Source organism: Triturus cristatus, chromosome 6, assembly GCF_964204655.1.
Source record: "Triturus cristatus chromosome 6, aTriCri1.1, whole genome shotgun sequence".
In the NCBI taxonomy this organism is placed as follows: domain Eukaryota; kingdom Metazoa; phylum Chordata; class Amphibia; order Caudata; family Salamandridae; genus Triturus; species Triturus cristatus.
The window spans coordinates 13,259,711-13,278,053 of NC_140589.1; the positions used below are offsets into that span (position 1 = coordinate 13,259,711).

Genomic DNA, 18,343 nt, shown 5'->3' on the forward strand with positions numbered 1-18,343 from the left:
CAGATGTCCGGAGATGTGGCTGGTTCGTGGGATGTCGAGGATGAGTCTGGCTGAGGCGTTCTGGATCCGCTGGAGTCTCTTCTGGAGCTTGGCGGTGGTACCGGCGTAGAGGGCGTTGCCGTAGTCCAGTCGGCTGGTGACGAGGGCCTGGGTGACGGTCTTCCTGGTCTCGGTGGGGATCCACCAGAAGATCTTCCGTAGCATGCGTAGGATGTTATATCCCATCCTGAGATGATTAATTATCAAGGTTATTACGAGTTGATATTTCTGTTTCAGGACCTGAGCAAAAGGGTGAATAAGTGATCGCTTTTTTGGATTCCTTGGAAGATGTGCTGTGCATACTTCGTCTACATGGACTTTTGTTTAGTCTGTCGTTGAATTGGTTTGCAGTTCTACAATTTTCTGTCATCATTGGACAAGTCACAAATTAATGGACAATGCTCGTTTAAACCAAATAAAGAGGAAGTGCTCATGTTAGGGACCTCATATATAGTCCCTATGTGGTTTATATTGATATGTTAAAACGTTTTACATTGGCTGTATTTTTCAGTATAGAAAGAGAAAGCATAATCCTTGCCTCCAAGTCCTTAATAGAATTAAAAATTCTTGGCACGAATGCTAGTCATTTTTTTATTCTCGCCTCTGGTCCTGACATAGAATCCAGCACCAGCGGGAGCCGGCTGCACGCCCCAAGCTCAAAGAAGCGGCCATGTTGGAATTGGCGACATTCCGCTTGGTGGAACGAAAACTCTCAATGGTTCTCTAAAATTTTGAGAAATACAATCTTTCTAATAATGGAGTGTTTATTAACGAGTATTATGTGTAGAACCATCAGCAAGTTCATATATTATTTAAAGATGTTAGAATAGATAGACCCGTTATAAATTGACCAAAGAAGATGCCTATTGGTGTTGTAAGTGTAAAATGAGGGGCGCGCTGTAAAGCAAGTGAAATGGTCCAGTTGAATAGAAGAAGCCGACAGGGAGAGTGTCTTCCAACTTCCAAGAAGATTTATTGTATAGCTCAGCATTCACTGGAGGGCGTCCTTCCTCCACGAAGCACGGCTGTTTCTACAGTTAAGCATAAACATGCTTGAGGTGCGCATGCAAACGAATTCAGAACCTTACATGTCATGAAACGTAAGACAAGTGCGGCACAGAAGACACATATGAGCACATCCACGGCACGGCACGGCACGCGCTCAGGTCCAGAGCTCTGCAACGCTTTATGTACAACAACAATGCATGCAGCGGAAGTGACGCCACGAAGAGAGCCGTGAACGAGGCTTGAAACGCAGAGAACCGGGGTGGCAGGCGGATGGACGGCGGTCACTACGCTGCAGGTCTGCGAGGCACAGCCAATGACGTTGCCGCTCGTTTGTGATGTCAGCGCCAGGCAGCTGCAAGGGATGCTGGGCCCAGGTCAGGCTTTGAGTCCCTGAGCCGGCGGCGGACGGCAGCAGTTTTACGGTAAGAACGTGTGCTGGGGGCGGGGCAGGGACGGAACAGGGCCCGGGGAGAGAGTGCTGGCAGCGTCACCCTCCTTGTACCGCTTACATACATGTGACCGCCCTGAACCCTGAGAGAGGGACCCTGGGACGTGAGGTGAAGAGATCTGAGCTCGTCTGTATTCAGAATTGCTGGGAGTGTTGTCCGTTTACCTGCCTAGCGCCGAGAAACCTCCTGGGTTGCGCTCTTTAAAAGTGATTCAAACATGATTGGCAGCGCTGCCGGGGGGGGGGGGGGGGGACAAGATCATCGTTCCGGGTGACACGAGAACCCATCCCCATGGGTGACACAAGAGCCCATCCCCATGGGTGACACAAGAGCCCTTGCCTCATCCTCACGGGTGACACAAGAGCCCTTGCCTCATCCAGGATGACACAAGAGCCCTTGCCCCAGCCTCATGGGTGACACAAGAGCCCTTGCCCCATCCTGAGGGGTGACACAACAGCCCTTGCCCCATCCTGAGGGGTGACACAACAGCCCTTGCCCCATCCTCATGGGTGACACAAGAGCCCTTGCCCCATCCTCATGGGTTACACAAGAGCCCTTGCCCCATCCTGAGGGGTGACACAACAGCCCTTTCCCCATCCTGAGGGGTGACACAACAGCCCTTGCCACATCCTCGTGGGTGACACAACAGCCCTTTGGGCTCACTGCTTAGCCTCTCCCATCTCTGCCATGTCTGTGTCCCAGAGTACAAAAGCCCTCCTATTCCCTGCTAGTTTCCTTGACTCTCTCATTCCTCCAGTTTCACCGGTTGACCTCAAGCCTGTCAGTGCGCTGAGCATGAAGTGACCCTCCCCCATTCCCTCCTGCCTCCCACTTGTGCATCATCGATTGACGCCAATAACTGTTAGGCCCTCAGTCTTATCTATAAAGACATTTTCAGCCCCCATTTCGCCACTTACCCCAAGTTCTCTTAAAGGACCATTCCCCCTTCATTCTTGGGCTCTTAGGTAGAGCTTTCATCTCTGTCAGTGCTTGGTGTATGAATGACCCTCTTCCATTCCCTCCTGCCTTTAACTTGTGCGTCCTGAGGCCTGTCTGTGAGAGCGCTTCCTTTATCTTTTTTTCATCAGAAGGAGTGAGAATAATGTTTGATGTCTACAATCATCAGACAATAAAAAAGTATTTTTTTAGTGTTGGTCCACAAACCTACGCACGTGGAAGACCAGCAGGTGTTTTTAAGATGTAGAGAACATTTTTGCATAAATTAACACAACGGAGTCTGCGTGAACACAAGCATTAGATGTATGGGGGATTGTGGGAAATGTTGTTAGTGCAGTCAATGTGAGGATTGCCAGTTACCAATGAGTTGGCATGACGGCCAGTAAAGGTTAATGGCACAATTTCATAGGAAGGCAACTAGCAAGTTGTCTGGTTAACATGCATTTCACTGAAGTTATTTTGGTTTACTTTGATGCAAGCCCTGCACATAAAGAGAGGCTGCTCAGACGTACGTTTCTAGGTCTTGCCCACCAGATAGTTACCTTTTAGCTGTCTAGTTGTCAAAGACATTTTGTGGCCCTTACCAAGGGTTTACAGTGGGCTCAGAGCACGCCCACTACTTAATTGGTTGGTTTTGTTGTCACTCTCATTAGCTTGCTTATTTTATGGCTTTCCTTTATCTTGAGTTTGTCCCTCCAGTGGAGCTTCACCTCTTTACCATACTTCCGATTTACTGATTTATAACCTTTATCTGCGTACTTTTAGGGAAAAAGATACAGGCCTAAGATGTGGTGGCTGTGCCTAATTTACTGATTTATAACCTTTATCTGCGTACTTTTAGGGAAAAAGATACAGGCCTAAGATGTGGTGGCTGTGCCTAATATCTGCACATCTACCCCCCAGTTTTCAGCAGTAAGAAAGGAAACACAATATGATGTCTGTTCTGCTTGGTGGTGCTATTATGGTGCCAACACCCAGCCACCTTCGGTGCAAGTCCACCACACTACAAGGTAATGCAGAATAATGTGAATAAACAAGCAAGGCACTGAAGCACCCACCATCTAATTAATATATCTTAGTCTTGTCTTCAATCAATCAGGGATATGTTTATTTAGACCAATGGCCTTTAAACAACACAACATTAAAATATGACAGCAAATACATATATAATGATAAATTTCATAAATAAAACCATAACAATTACTCATATAAAATATCTTTTCCAATTAAAATCTGCAGGTAATCCTATAAAATACATCCGCACCGACTAAATCTCCATAAACACTTCATTGGATGCCCGCATGAATCTTCCAATAGCACATGCTATGTACAAAAATGGCATATCGATTAAAGATTCTGCAGCATGCTCACAACTCAATATTTCATATTTCAGGAATATTGGGCGTAACCAATGTCTCCGCTGTTATTTGATTTTTAGGCAATCCAACAAAATATGAAACATTTCACATTTAGTATTCAACCCACAAGAACAGCTCCCTCCTATACCAATTCATTTTTGCTTTTAGCATATTACTTATCTTGCAAGGGTTGATTCCTATTCTTACTCTCAACACTTCAGTTCTTCGCAGCTGGTTTGGTAGGGTATTCACATATGGATAACGCACTTTATTTCGCCACGCATTTAACATCATATCCACCTGATTTTTTTCTCTCTTTGATATTGATAGTCACTCTTGTTGGACAGTTCTTTGCATAGCGCTTTTAGCTCACTCTTGGAGATTTCTGTTTGTAAGGTCTGTGGGAGCAGCATTACCTTCATATCTGTGCAAATGGCTACCAGGTTGGTCCTAACCTTTTTTGCCCATTTTAATTCACTTTGCACAATTTCATTCTTGCACCACTGAGAAACTTTCTGTCCATCATTCACACTCCTTTTTCCCCAGAATCTTATGAGGGCTTTTGCAGCTGGAATATTGCATGAAATCATGCCAGTTTCTAATCTTATTACTTGGATCATGGCTGAACTGTAAATACTTCAGGCATTTCCCCTCCTCGGCATCCCACCTCTTTTTACCACTAATATATAACAGTTCTGCTCGATATTGGAGTTGCAGGGGGATCATTCCTTCGTAGGCTTTTAGGGCTGGTCTACATGACATTTTTCCAAAGCCATTATTGCATTTTTTTAGCCACTCACCGAGGCAATAGCCCTGATCTTTAAAGCCTCTAGGTAAAATTTCCATTTTAAGGACTGCTCAAACCAGTCTCCGAGATACTTATACTCATTTACTAATTCAAGTCTCTCCAAGCCTAGGTGCCAATTAAATTTGTTTTTATTTTTTCCAAAGCAAATCACGCTAGTTTATGCATATTTACCACGAGCTTTTTCCACCTACAATAATTCTCAAATGTATCTAGTTTCCTTTGCAGGCCTATTTCTGGCTGGTCTAAAATCACAAGATCTGCATACAGGAGGCGTGCCCCTTGTTTACCATTCATTTTAGGACTATATCCATTTGCGGCAGCTAAGGTCAAAGGAAGATCGGGGACGAATTAAAAAAAAAAAAAAAAGTAAGGGGGCCAATACACATCCCTGTCTTAGCCCATTATTCAGTTGTATTTTTTGCGTTAAGGTCCCCACAGTATCCATAATAACCTGGGCCCAGTTGCCCCTATGTGTAACTCCTGAATCAGTCCTAAGAGGTCTTTTGGGATATCTAATTTTGCCAATGCCTCCCATAGACCGTTTCTATCTGCGAGATCAACAGCTGCACGGAAGTCTACGAAGCGGCAAAATAAACTCCCCCCTCTGCTCCACAGACTTCCATGCAATAAACCAAAGCGAAAAACAGTGGTCAATTGTCGAGTGCCGTTCCTTACTGCCCTCCTGTTCGGGTGGTACTATACCATTAAGATCTGCCTAGTCTTTTAACATTCCCAGGATTATTTTTGCTAAAACCTTTTCGGCCACATCCAGGAGGTTAATCAGCCTATACGTTTTTGGGCTTTTTATATCTCCTTTTTTATGTATCGGCCTGATAATTGCCCCTCTCTAGTTTTCAGGTATAATCCCTGTATCCAATATTCTATTAAAAACCTATACAATAACTCCGCCCACCAGTCCGGGCGAATTTTTATAATTATTGCAGGCATATTATCGGGTCCAGCAGCTCAAGTAAGGCATCATCTTGCAATAATAATTCTAATGTTTCTTAATACAAACATAACCCTTCTATCCTCACCCACTTTCTCCCAAGGGATTACTGGTTTTCCCACCATCTCCTCTTCTTTACCATATATCTCCTCCAGATGGTCCACCCAAGCTTGTTCCTCCACCGCACAGACCATCCGTCCCTGGGTTTTCCCTGAACCCTCTTGTACTAATTTCCAAAAATCTTTTGTTTTTAGTTTCTGTTGCCTCTGTCATAAGTCTCCAGCACTTCTCTGTGTGTTCTCTTTTCTGGTCTATGATTAGGTTTTTATACCTTAACTTCATCAGCGCATTATGGCTTTCTATATAGTGGAAGAGGTGTGGCGCAGCGGCCAGGGCGACTGACTGCGGAACCCGGGAGGTCACGGTTCGATCCCCGGTGCTAGCGGCAGCTCAGCCCAGCACCTTGTGACTCTGGGCAACAGCTCGCTTAATCTTCCAGACGGCCCCCAGCGCCTTGACACCTTCAGGTAATTGTTCGCGCTTTACAAATACTGGACATATATCATACCTTAATTTAAGGTTTCTCTCGCCTTTCCTTATCTGCGCCTTTAAGATCTTAAATTCCTCAGTGAACCATTTGTTTTTATTCCTTTGATTATGTAGGAGCTTTGCATTTCTTTTTTCCTCCCTTTTAAAATTGCTATGAGGCACAGTACTACCTGTCCAATAATATTCTCATACCCTTCAGGGTAAGGCTCCAAGCTATCAGTCAGTGATATATTTTGCTATAAATGTGACAATTTTTCAATATGTTTATGTGTTAATCTTGTGGACAGTCATTTAGGGTAATCTATCTGGACGGGGATCACCTTTTCCCTTTGTACAACTTTCCCTCTTCAATTTTTACTTCAGAGGATGGTGATCACTTCCCTCTTCAGAGCCCACTTTAAAATTCCTTATTTTGTCAAAGTTCCAAGCATGCATGTACATATAATCGATTGGGCATAATTGTTGACCAATCATAAAGGTCTGTTGTGCTGGGTAATCTTCACCCACCTGTTCATTTAAACAAGCCCTTTTAAGCCCAGATAATTTCCCAGCACTATATCCCATTTTGATCCTCTAGTTCTAGGGACATTTGCCACCTTTATGTTATATGCTTTCAACATTTCTTTGGACCATCGATCCATTTTGTTAGGGTTCAGTCTGCGGTTCAGATCCCCCATCAATATAAATATATCTTTCGAGTAATTCTCACACAACCAATCAATGTCCTCTTTTATCCTTCTCATTTCTTGTCTATATTCATTCCACAGACCGCCCCCCCTCCGCTCCCCCCCCCGTATATAGACATTTGCTATTATCAATTTCTCATTCATAGGATATGGGTCCCGGGGCTCCAACTTGCATGCTACCAGCCATTTACGACTTACTGTTAGGGTTGTTGCCATTCCAGTTGATATCTGGGTAGATATCCCCCCTGCGGGTCGTCCTTGCTGCCCTTTTGTTGCAGGCTTATGAACCTGCACATATCATATTGTTGGGGTTATGTCGCACAGCCACGTTTATTGCAGGCACACAATCTCGTAGGTGTCTATTATTTTTTGGAAGGATTTTGATATTTTACTAAAGCCATTTATATTCCAAGAAAGAACCCCAAGGCTGTGCGATGACCCAGTATCCTAATCTACTTCAATTAGCCACCCCTCTTCTCCCTGGATTGGTTTAGTATACATATTTCCACAGTCTTCGTCACTCCAGCCCTTTGCCATCCTTCCCCAGTTACCGTGATTCCATGCCTTCCTTTCCATCCAACTCCTGGTGAATTAGTCTTATTTGTCTCTGCCCAAGGCCCGCACGATGGCTCAGAAATACTGATCTCTAATTATCCGCTGTTGGTAGTTCTTCATCTCCTTCCTTTTGCAGCTCCTTTTCTGCTTTTATTATTGTATGTTTTACTAGGCCAGAATACACCAGGGCTTTCATTACCTCCTTCCCATTTTTATTATGTATGAACCCTACTTGTCGAAGGTCATTTGTCCCGATCTTTCCTAGGCTGGCACATTTAGTGAAGGTTAGCAACAGCTGAGATCGATTTAGGGGTGTAGTTTTCTTATTCTTTTACCCCCATCCCAATAGTGTGATGCGTCTGAGTGCAGCCACAAACTCCTCTCATCCTTTTTAGGTCTCGCCTGAGCCAGCGCTTTAGCGCTGCTCTGGCGAGAGTTTTAGTAAGCGGGATTTGGAAGTGCAGACTAGTGGCTTTTCAGGCCTCCAACTACAGTGCATGTGCGCTGGGTGCGCGCACCATTTGTCAGCCTGCGTGATCACTTTCGCGGCCGCTTTGCTGTTCTCAGTGAGCCGCGTGGCCACTGAAAACATCAAAGCGGCCGCAAAAGTGATCACCATTTGCCTCCCCCTCCCTTATCCCACTTCCTGCTTATATGACTCCCACTCGCTGCCTCCTCCAGGGTCTGCGTCCACTCCGGAGTCGCGCTCCCCTGCCCGCCGCGCGCACACGCCCATCGCGAGCTCTCCAACAATAACTCCTCCCAGTAAACTCCGACTCCCGCTTGCTTTCCCCCGAAGATGGGACATTATTATTTTGCATTTATATTCGGGCGAGATCGTGTCAAGTATGAGCTCCTGGGCTGGCATGATGTTATTGTCAGCGCACGTTCACTTGTGCCAGTCTCTGCCCTCGTGCCGCTGCTTGAGCGGTCCCATTTCCTGTCAACGCCTTACACAAAGCTCACAAAATTTACACCAAAATAACTCCCCCCACCAAGTCCACATAAAACTTTAATAAGAATAAGTTTCTTGCTTGCCTGTGGCATCTGCGGGTCTTTGTGATCCGCTCCTGTCTCCAACCACTGCCCATGTTGCCTATGCTCCCGCCCCTCCCATTGTCTCGGCTTGCACCCTACATTTTTTTTCCCGTCACTTGGTAATGCGCGCGTGCCGGTATGACGGCTCGTTGGACACGCACTGCTTGCATGCGAGCTCTTGAATAGGTTGTTCCCTCCCCGCACGCATGTGGCGTGTTGCCTTTGCTCCCGCACCCTCCCGTTGTCTGCGCTGCCTATGTTGCTAACAGACAAGCGGAGATGGTGGGGAAGTGGAAGGAAGCGGCAGCTCTTCTTCTATCCTAAGATGGCAGCTTCCACAGTCTCCATGTCCGGCATGTAAATCAGCCCCTCCGGAGCTCCTCCCACCAAAGAGCAACCCACCACTTTAAACATGGTCTGTACGTTTTCTGTCACATATTTGTGGTTTATTCTTCTAATCTGCAAAAGCTGCCACTACTTCCCACTGCGGCCCGCCACCTTCTAAGGCACTCCAGCCTCGCTGGAAGCAGGTGGTGGGCTGAATAGGCCGTTGCCCGGCATGGACATTGCGCAGTGGCCATCAAGAAGCTCATATTGGTTTTTGGAGGTAGCAAAGAAGGGTAGTTGCCAAGCTGCTCGTTGTACATCTGCAAAAAACCTGGTGGGTTGAACATACATTGACCAGAATGCAGTTTGAGCTGGAGTTGCGGGTCCCTGGCTGGAGTCATGTTGTGTTGTCTCCTGCAGGTGGCCCTGTATATTGAAGCCTTGTTTGCTTCAGACATGCTTACTCAAGCTGTTGTTTTATTTTCGTAATAACATTGAATGGCATTTAATTAGAGGTGGATTTTTCTTAGAATGGCTAGTCTTTTACATACTGCTTACTATCCTACCGATTTGTCCTTGATGCATTGCAATGTTGTTTCACCTTATATAGTTCTACTCATGTTATCAACCTTAAAACTATGTAAGGCCGAGCTAGTATGGCAAAATCTGACCTCCAAATTACAAGTTAAACAAATCTCTCCAACTATGGCATTACACAACTGAGTCTCGCCTTTGGGACCTTATAAGTTTTTAGTTATGCAGCACAATATCCTTGGTGCAGCAACATCAACTGTTGCATGGCTAAACACTTATAAGATCCCAAAGGCGAGACCTATTGGCTATGTCAATGCTTGTTCTCCTTATCTTTTATTTTTTCCGTGTTTTTCCTTTTCGCTTCCCTCCCCCACGTGGTTAAGCTCCCAGTAATCATTCCTTGCACCATCACATTATGTTTCCTAAGTAGTCGTCTGCTAGGGTCACCATTCTCCTGCTCTCTACTTTCTTCTATTTTTGGTCTTAATTGTATCTTCTGTCCTCATTTTTCATTTGCATTTCTTGTCTTTGTTGAATTCCAACTTCTCAACAGTTAATTTTAGTCCAAACGTAAGCGGTAGATAGTTCTTCCTTTAAAAAAAAAAAATTTCGGAACACTTCCCAGTTCACCATTGTTCACAAACACAGCAGTCGACACGTGTTTCGTCCTCCTGTACTTTTTCAAGGCTGAAAATCATGTATGACAATTGTTTGTGTGTGTATTTCTTGACTCTGTTTAGTAGTACCACCACCTTGTGGGTGTACCGTCACCTGTTCACACTGTGTGAGAGACTGTAGTGAATATATAATAATAGTAAACCCTATATGGAAGTGCATGTATTATAAAAGTTCCCTGGAACTGACCTAATACTAATCAGTCAAATCTTAAGAGTATAGATCGGCTCATATCTGTCTTAGAACATTATAAATGCACGTAACCAAGTTAGTGTTTACTTTTAGGGAATTACGTTTTTTCATTTTTATTAAGCCCTCCACGAGTGTGCATGTGTTTTCCAGCTTTCTCACTCGCTTCTGTAGCCTCGCCAACCCCTGACACACCGTGGTCTGTTGCCCCCACACGTGCTGCTTTACCACCCCCACCTAGCTTTTTTTATTGGTTCCCCCCCACCTGCTCCTCTGTTCTTCCCACCCGCACAATCCTTTGATAAAAAAGCACCATAAAAAAAATGTAAAGTTGAATTTGCCATTTGTTGGTGGGATCCGCTACAATAAAAGTGCCATTGCATACTTAAAATATAATGTATTTTTTTTTTAATAGATCTAAGTGGCATCTGCCATCTTAGATGGGTCGCAAAAAAATAATATATATATATATATATATATATATCTCCATATCCATATATCCATCCCCAAAGAGTTGCCCCAAACAGCCGAAGCCCACACAGGTAAGTAAAGCCACTCTGTTTATTTATTGGAAGCTGCAGCCAAAACATGAACGAAGTCCACAGCTACTTCTCTCAGCCGACGCGTTTCGAGATCCTTCTCATTTTCACAGGCTTGATTTATGGGCTGCATCGCATGGTAGTGATTGCACACCAATTTCATCTCAGTACTCGCCCCAGTGGGCGTGGTCACCGCTATGGCTTCTGATACTTGTGGTGTAATTTCATATTCCTCAAGTGGGGTGCCATGCATTCAGTCTTAATAAAACCACAGTGGGTTACTGTGGTCACGTTTCAATGTCATGGTGCTGACTCGTAGCTTCCGACATCGGCTCCTGTGTGTGTGCGTGTGTGTGTGTGCGTGCGTGTATATGTATGTGTGTGTATATATATATATATATATATATATATATATATATATATTCACTTAAAAAACCATAGGTTTCACACATGTTATAGTTAGCTGGACATTTCACTCGTAAAAAACAATGAAATTCCCCCGTTATAGTTAGTGCAGGCAACTATAACTCACGCGACCGCAATCCTCTGCTGATGACGTCAGATATTACATCACTGATTACATATGTGTCTTTCTGAAAAATAAATATTTGTAATATATGTATAGCTAAAGATTAATGGAAGAAGACATGGGTAAATAAGTGTCTAAATACAGTGATGTAATATCTGACGTCATCAGCAGAGGATTGCAGTTGCGTGAGTTATAGTTGCCTGCACTAACTATAACGGGGGAATTTCTTTGGTTTTTTACGAGTGAAATGTCCAGCTAACTATAACTTGTGTGAAACCTATGGTTTTTTAAGTGAATATATAAACATATAAATATAATCTGCATATCTATATAAATATAAATTCATGCAAACATATACATATATGCATGGTATGTACATGAAAGTTTGAAAAACTCTAATACAAGCAAAGCTAAAAAGCCACCTAATTACAAACAGAATTGCTTTAACTTAAACGAGGGCGAGACCTATTGCATTTTCAATGCTTGTTTACTTTGATTCCATCAAGAAGGCATTCAGATGTGTCCCACATTTTCCATAAATTCTGAATGGTAGCACTCTAGTTGCTCATTAGATCACTGTAGTAAAGCTACTGCTCACCAGGGAAGTCTGCTGCTGGTATTGAAAGTGCATGTTTCAGTCTGCATGTCAGAATTTTTTAATGAAATAGAAGAGGATTTGATAAGTCACTCAAAATGTGCCCTAATTTTTCTTTTTTCCTCACTAATCATAGTTTCTATGGCAAAATGAACCTCCTCATTGTGTTCCTTTTAAATTAAACTACTCACTCTCTACTACTCACTTGCTACTACTTTCTACTACTCACTCTCTACTACTCACTTTCTACTACTCTCTACTACTCACTCTCTACTACTCACTCTCTACTACTCACTCTCTACTACTCTCTACCACTCACTCTCTACTACTCTACTACTCACTCTCTACTACTCTCTACTACTCTCTCTACTACTCTCTCTCTACTACTCACTCTCTACTACTCTACTACTCACTCTCTACTACTCTCTACTACTCTCTCTACTACTCTCTCTCTACTACTCACTCTCTACTACTCTCTCTACTTCTCACTCTCTACTACTCTCTACTACTCACTCTCTACTACTCTATACTCACTCTCAACTACTCACTCTCAACTACTCACTCTCAACTACTCACTCTCAACTACTCACTCTACTACTCTCTACTACTCTCTATAAGGATTTGATAAGTCACTCAAAATGTGCCCTAATTTTTCTTTTTGCCTCACTAATCATAATTTCTATGGCAAAATGAACCTCCTCATTGTGTTCCTTTTTAAATTAAACTACTCACTCTCTACTACTCACTTGCTACTACTTTCTACTACTCACTCTCTACTACTCTCTACTACTCTCTACTACTCTCTACTACTCTCTACTACTCTCTACTACTCTCTACTACTCTCTACTACTCTCTACTACTCTCTACTACTCTCTACTACTCTCTACTACTCTCTACTACTCTCTCTACTACTCACTCTCTACTACTCTCTACTACTCACTCTCTACTACTCACTCTCTACTACTCACTCTCTACTACTCACTCTCTACTACTCACTCTCTACTACTCACTCTCTACTACTCACTCTCTACTACTCACTCTCTACTACTCTCTCTGCTACTCTCTCTGCTACTCTCTCTGCTACTCTCTCTGCTACTCTCTCTGCTACTCTCTCTGCTACTCTCTCTGCTACTCTCTCTGCTACTCACTCTCTACTACTCACTCTCTAATACTCTCTCTACTACTCCCTCTACTACTCCCTCTACTACTCACTCTCTACTACTCTCTACTACACCCTCTACTACTCACTCTCTACTTCTCTCTACCTACTACTCTTTACTACTCACGCTCTACTACTCTCTACTACTCTCTCTACTCTCTACTCTCTATTACTCATCCTCTACTCTCTACCTCTCTCTCTACTACTCTCTACCTCTACGTCTCTACCTCTACGTCTCTACCTCTACATCTCTACCTCTCTCTACCCGCACATATATGCATTTATATATATGTATGTGTATTTATATATGTATATACATACTGTTGGAAGGCGGACCCCGAGGAGTCGGTGAGACCACCAAGGGGGGGCCCTCTCACTGCACGAAGTAGCCGAGCGCTGCCGAGAAGTCTCCTGAGAGATCCTTCTCCTATCCCGTACTAGCACAGTAACACCACCACACCGGACTCAAGGAGGTTGTCTCAAGACAAGCAATTCTTTATCATCAATAAAAGGTTACGAGCTCAATATTTACACGAAGGGATCGAGGGATCCACCAAAAGTCTCAATGTCTCTTTGGAAGGGTAGGGGTAGCGGGACAGTCTTTGGCAGGAATGTGGTACGAGGGTACCTGGGGCCCAGTTCTTATCCTCACGCTGGAGGACCTCCGATCTCGGAGGGGTCGAGCCGCGACGGCGTCAGCAGGGCTCTGGCGTACAGTTCGTGGAGAGCCGCGATTCAATCAGCAGGGCTCTCAAGATGGTCTCTGTTCAGCTCGAGCCGCGACGTCGTCAGCAGGGCTCCGAGGAAGGTTCCAGCGAGGTTGGGCCGCGACGGCGTCGGCAGGGCTCCGATGTTCCAGGTGGTTCAGAAAAGGGTTCACAGGAGGGAGCCGCGACGCAGTCAGCAGGGCTCGTGATGGTTCCGACAAGAGTTCTTCTCCGTAGGGTCAGCCGCGATTCAATCAGCAGGGCTCTCGACTCCGGGATACAATTGCCGAGCTGTGGTGGGGTCGCCCCAGATATAGGTCTGGAGCCCTTTGATGTCCGGACCTATGCGCCCGAGGGGGCGGAGTGGCCGGGTGGAGGTGGCCAGACGCCCAGCAGGAGAGGCGCCAGGCCCATGGGAGTTTGCAGGGTGATCACACCTCGAGAGGGGAGGACAGTTGGGGGTCCCATCGATACTGTCCTCCGCCGGGGCGATGAATGGTTCCTGCGGCACCCCCTGGCCAGTTCGTGGTGCCTCGATGTCGGGGCTTCGTTGGGGTCGAGGCTGGGTTGAGCGGGGTCGCGCCGGCTGGGGCACGGTGTGACGTGGATGCCAACAAGATGGCGGAGCCACGAGGAGTATGCGACCACGTGTAGCTCCGGGTGAAGGGCCTTGGTGCAGTCCAGACGGGTGGCCCGTGACGGCCGGGGCGGGGAACGGCCACAATCCAGGGGGTTAAGGACCACGCCACGAGGCCAGGTCCAACAGGCGTCCCCCCCCAGCCGAAGGCATGGAGAGTCACCCATCTCCTTGGGGATTCTCCTCGTCAAGGCGGAAGAAGCGGGACAGGCCGTCGGCGTTGGCGTGGTCATTGCCGGGCCGGTGTTCGACGTCAAAGTCCATCCCTTGTAGCGAGATGGACCATCGCAGCAGCTTGGGGTTCTCGCCCCGCATTCGCATTAACCATTGCAAGGGCCGGTGGTCGGTCTGGACCCGGAAGTGGGCGCCAAAGAGGTAGGGCCGGAGCTTCTTGAGGGCCCACACCACAGCGAAGGCCTCGCGCTCAATAGTGCTCCAGCGTTGCTCCCGGGGCAGTAGTCGCCGGCTGATGAAGGCCACTGGTCTGTCGAGCCCCCTTTCGTCAGTTTGGGAGAGGACGGCCCCGATCCCATACTCGGAGGCGTCCGTCTGTACCACGAACTCCTTCTGGTAGTCCGGGGCTTGCAGCACCGGAGCAGTACACATGGCCGTTTTGAGGGTGTCGAAGGCTGTTTGGCAGCGGGGTGTCCAGTGTACCTTCTTGGGCTGTTTTTTGGACGTTAACTCTGTGAGGGGGCCAACAATGCTCCCATAGTCCCGGATAAACCGCCGGTAGTATCCGGTGAGGCCCAGGAAGGCCCGGACAGCGGTCTGGGTAGTGGGGGGTTCCCAGGTCTGGATGGCATCTATCTTCGCTTGGAGGGGGGCCACCTGCCCGCTCCCCACTTGATGGCCCAGGTAGGTCACGGATCCGTGGCCGATTTGGCATTTGCTGGCCTTGATTGTGAGCCCGGCCCGCTGGAGGGCGGCCAGGACGGCCTCCAGGTGGAGGAGGTGCTCGGCCCAGTGGTTGCTGTACACGGCAATGTCATCTAAGTAGGCCGCGCTGAAGGCCTCAAGCCCGGCCAAAACCTTGTTCACCAGTCTTTGGAAGGTGGCCGGGGCGTTCTTCATTCCGAAGGGCATCACCCGAAAGTGGTAATGCCCATCCGGAGTCGAAAAGGCGGATCTTTCTTGGGCGCCGGGGGTGAGCTGGATTTGCCAGTACCCGGCGGTGAGGTCCAGCGTGCTCAAGTAGCGAGCGGCCCCTAGGCGGTCGATCAGTTCGTCGGCCCGGGGTATCGGGTGTGCGTCTGTCTTGGTTACTACATTCAGGGCTCGGTAGTCCACGCAGAATCGCAACTCCGGGGGGTGACCGGGAGCTGTGGCCTTGGGCACCAGGACGACAGGGCTGGCCCACGGGCTGTCGGAAGGCTCGATGACCCCCAGGGCCAGCATCTTCGCTACTTCGGCCTGGATGCAGGCCCGCACTCGGTCAGGCACCCGGTAGGCTCTGTGTCGTATGGGGGGGTTCTCCCCGGTGTCGACGTCGTGGACGCACCAGTGGGTCACCCCCGGGGTGAGAGAGAAGAGGGCTGCGTAGTCCCGCAGTAATCGCTGGCAGTCGTGGCGCTGCTCCGGGGTCAGGGACGAGGCGAGTTGGACCCCTTCGATCGATCCATCGTGACTGTCGGATTGCAAGAGGTCGGGCAAGGGCTCGGAGTCGTCCTCGCTCCCCTCGTCGGTCGCCAGCAGCAGGCTCAGTTCGGTCCGGGCGAAGTGGGGTTTTAGCCTGTTCGCATGTAGGACCCGGAGGGGGTTCCGGGGGGACTCCAGATCGACCAGGTAGGTGACGGGACTTTTCTTCTCCACCACCTTGAAGGGCCCGGTCCACTTGTCCTGGAGGGCGCCGGGTTCGACCGGGGCCATGACCCATACTTTCTGACCTGGCTCGAATTCTACCGTAGAAGTGTTGCGATCGTACCACCGCTTCATGTCCTCCTGGCTGGCCTCGAGGTTGGCTTCGGCTATGGCTTGGAACTTGCGGGTCTGGTTTCGGAGGGTCAGGAGGTATCGGTAGACGTCAGGAGGGGCGCCTCGGGGCTTCATCTCCCAGCCCTCCTTGACCAGGCTGAGTGGTCCGCGGACCGGGTGCCCATACAATAGTTCAAACGGGCTGAACCCCAGGGACTTCTGCGGGACCTCCCGATAGGCGAACAGGAGGCAGGGCAGCAGGACATCCCATTTCCGCCTGAGGGGTTCTTCCAGGCCCTGGATCATCCCTTTCAATGTTCGGTTGAACCGCTCAACCAGCCCGTTCCCCTGAGGGTGATATGGGGTCGGGAACTTGTATGTGACCCCGCATTGTTGCCACAGGGACCGCATGTACCTGGAGATAAAGTTCGTGCCACGGTCGCTCACCACTTCGCTGGGGAATCCCACTCGGGAGAAGATCCCCATCAAGGCCCGGCCTACCACAGGGGCCGTTATAGTTCTGAGCGGGACCGCCTCCGGGTACCTGGTGGCGTGGTCCACGAGGACCAGGATGAAGCGGTGGCCCAGGGCGGTTTGGGGGTCCAGGGGTCCCACAATGTCGATTCCGACTCGTTCAAACGGGGTGCTGACGGCGGGAAAGGGCTGGAGGGGGGCCTTGACCCGACCCCCCCGTCTTCCCGCTGGCTTGGCAGGTCTGGCAGGACCGGCAGTGGTTGTCCACATCTCTCCGCATCCGAGGCCAGTAGAAGTGGGTCACCAGACGACTGTACGTTTTGTCTTGCCCCAAGTGTCCGGCGAGGGGCACATCATGGGCCAGGTTGAGAAGGAACTCCCGGAAGCGGAGGGGGACCACCAACACGCGGCCGGCCCCGAGTTCTGCCACTTTCTGTTCACTGTACAACAGGCCCTCGGCCCAGTAGATCCAGTGGGTGCCGGTCTGGTCACCGTTGGCTTGCGCGGTCGCCCGCTGTCGGACCCCTTCGAGAGAGGGACAGGACTGTTGCTCTTGCTGGAACTGCTCTCGGGTGGGGCCCCCTTCATGTTGCCATTGCGTCAGTTCTGGTAGGGCGCTCGGAGAAGCCATCTCTTCGGGGGAGGATTCGCTGGGCCCGGGGTCGGTGTCCGCCTCCTCCTCGCTGCTGGCGGGAGGGGGTGTGAGCCCCTCGGGTCGGGCCGTCCCGGAGGTCGAGGAGGAGCGGGGGGCCTGGGCGGTCATGGACCGGGTGATGGCGCAGGCCCAATCAGCCAGTCCCAACATTCGGAGGTGCTCTCGTCGTTCTACTTGAGCCCAGGGGGAACTCTCCAAGTCGTTCCCCAGGAGGCAGTCGACCGGGGCGTCGTCGCGCACCCTCACCTTCAGCAGGCCCGTCACCCCTCCCCACTCGAAGGGGACCAGGGCCATCTGGCATAGGCTTTCACTGTTGTCGGCCGTCCGCACCGGGCACAGCACATTCGGTAGAATCTGTTCAGGGGTCACCAGGTGGCAGCGGACAGCGGTGATACTGGCGCCGGTGTCGCGAAGGGCTTCGGCCCGTTGTCCGTTGACCGTGACCTGCTGCCGGTACTTCTGGGTGTTGGTTGGGATGGGGGTGCAGGGTACCATCTCTCGGCTACCCAGGCAGACCAGGGACATGGCTGCCGGCTCCCACTCAGTGTTTTCTCGGTCGAGGGCCTCTTCTTCCTCCTCTCCCCCCAAGGCGGCGGCTGTCAGCTGCCGGGGCGGGGGCCCGCCGGCCCCGTTTCTTCGGTTCAGGGGGCAGGCCGGGTCGCTGGCAAAGTGTCCGGTTTGTTGGCAGCCATAGCAGGTCACGGGTGGCCGTGGTCCGGGTCGGGCCGGGCCCACCCTTCGCGCTAGGCTCGGGGAGAGATGTGGCTGCGGTGGCCCTCGAGGGGGGCTCCTGGGGGCCCCAGCGGGAGGGTCTCGGTTCCTGTTCGGCCCTCCCCCCCCACCGCGCTGGCGTGGGGGTCCGTTGGGGTTCCTCTGGTACTCCCCCATTGAGCTCCGGGGGACCCGGGAGTTGACCCATCGATCGGCCTCGACGGCAAGTTTTCGCGGGTCGGTCATTTTGCTGTCGAGGAGGTGCTGTCTCAGTTCCACGAAGCAATTATTGGAAAGGTGTT

The 18,343-nt window shown here is 49.2% G+C and overlaps 1 protein-coding gene across 5 annotated transcripts in view; it reads left to right on the top strand.

Moving 5' to 3' along the window:
• The first annotated feature begins 1,295 nt into the window (after window positions 1-1,295).
• Window positions 1,296-18,343, top strand: part of RRP36 (ribosomal RNA processing 36) — a 114,384-nt gene continuing 97,336 nt past the window's right edge. For 2 of the 5 annotated variants that reach the window (XM_085610125.1, XM_085610128.1), the window contains exon 1: window positions 1,491-1,604. The gene's annotated coding sequence lies outside the window, so the exon portion shown is untranslated. Of the gene's footprint in view, window positions 1,470-1,490; window positions 1,605-5,976; window positions 6,096-18,343 lie in introns of those variants that run through there. The other 3 variants (XM_085610124.1, XM_085610127.1, XM_085610126.1) reach the window with 3 other exon arrangements.